The sequence below is a fragment of the Pyrus communis genome, chromosome 13 (genome assembly GCF_041283825.1).
Source record: "Pyrus communis isolate YQ-2024b chromosome 13, ASM4128382v1, whole genome shotgun sequence".
Taxonomy (NCBI): Eukaryota; Viridiplantae; Streptophyta; class Magnoliopsida; order Rosales; family Rosaceae; genus Pyrus; species Pyrus communis.
In genome coordinates, this window is record NC_142577.1 from 10,753,857 (window position 1) to 10,755,664 (window position 1,808).

General features: G+C 41.4%; 1 pseudogene; it reads left to right on the forward strand.

The window, feature by feature from the left end:
* Positions 1-859: 859 nt before the first annotated feature.
* LOC148691746 (secreted RxLR effector protein 161 pseudogene) lies at positions 860-1,588 on the forward strand (annotated as a pseudogene).
* Positions 1,589-1,808: the final 220 nt, after the last annotated feature.

Genomic DNA, 1,808 nt, shown 5'->3' on the forward strand with positions numbered 1-1,808 from the left:
CTGTTTGAAAGGGAAGATGACCAAATCTCCATTCACTAGGAAAGAAGAGCGTGCCACTGAAATTCTAGGGTTAATCCACACTGACGTATGTGGACCGATGTCTACTACGTCGAGAGGAGGTTTCTCCTACTATATCACATTCACCGACGATCACTCTCGGTTTGGCTATGTGTATCTTATAAAGTACAAGTCAGAATCCTTTGAAAGGTTCAAAGAATTCAAGGGTTACAGGCAACGAGAAGGGATTGACTATGAAGAAACTTTCTCTCCTGTAGCCATGATTAAGTCCATTCGGATTTTGCTTGCTATAGCTGCGTACCATGATTATGAAATCTGGCAAATGGACGTGAAGACGGCCTTTCTGAACGGCTACCTAGAGGAAGAGCTTTATATGGCTCAACCCGAAGGTTTCGTGTCCAAGTCTGCAAAGACTAAGGTATGCAAGCTTCTGAGGTCCATTTATGGACTTAAGCAAGCCTCAAGGAGCTGGAACATTCGTTTTCATACTGAAATCAAATCGTTTGATTTTACTCAAAACGAAGACGACAATTGTGTTTATCAAAAGGTCGTAGGGGATGCAGTGGTATTTCTAGTGTTATATGTAGATGACATATTACTATTCGGGAATGACACTGCAGTACTTTCTTCTGTAAAAGTGTGGTTGTCCAAAACCTTCCACATGAAAGATCTAGGAGATGCATCTTATGTACTTGAGATAAAGCTCTATCGTGATAGAACCAGAAGACTAATTGCATTATCCCAATCTATGTACATTGATAAGGTGCTAAGTAGGTTCCAGATGGAACAATCTAAGAAAGGTTTTCTTCCTGTGAGACATGGAATTCACCTTTCTAAGTCCATGGGACCTAAGACTCCTGAAGAGATACGGCAAATGAATACTATTCCTTATGCTTCCGCCATAGGAAGTCTCATGTATGCCATGATATGCACAAGGCCTGATATCGCATATGCTGTGAGCATTACTAGTCGATATCAATCTAACCCAGGATCAGAACACTGGGCAGCTGTCAAGTCGGTCCTTAAGTACTTAAGAAGAACTAAGGACATGTTCCTCGTTTATGGAGGAGCGACAGAGTTGCGAGTGGAAGGCTATACAGACGCAGATTTCCAATCTGACGTCGATGATAGAAGTTCCAACTCCAGATATGTATTCACTCTGAATGGTGGGGCTGTCAGCTGGAAAAGCAAGAAACAAAGTGTAATTGCTGATTCCACGACAGAGGCTGAATATGTCGCTGCAGCTGAAGCCGGCAAAGAAGCGTTCTGGATGAAGAAGTTCATCACTGAACTTGGAGTGGTTCCAACCATTACATCACCAGTAACTTTGTACTGTGATAATAGTGGGGCGATAGCTCAAGCCAAGGAACCCAGGGCACATCAAAAGAACAAGCATTTTGATAGGCGCTTTAATATCATTAGAAGATATGCTGCCGAGGGGAAAGTCAACATCCTCAAAGTTGCTTCAGCCGATAACGTAGCAGATCCACTAACAAAGCCAATGTCTCAAATCCAACTTGACCGCCATATGGAAAAGATGGGTATTAGATACATGGAAGGATGGCTTTGAGTGCAAGTGGGAGATTGTTGGAAGTATGCCCACAAAGCCACTCATTTGATGTAATAGCTTTTTGGAATACTTAATGTATTAAACTTTTATATGTTTAATGGAGGGCAAAGCTTATTGTTAATCACTATTTATTGTATCTTGTGTTTAAGCAATAAGGGAATCCAAGGAATGTATTTGATCTAAGAGATAAGTGATCTAAGTAAGTTAGATTTTCGAGACC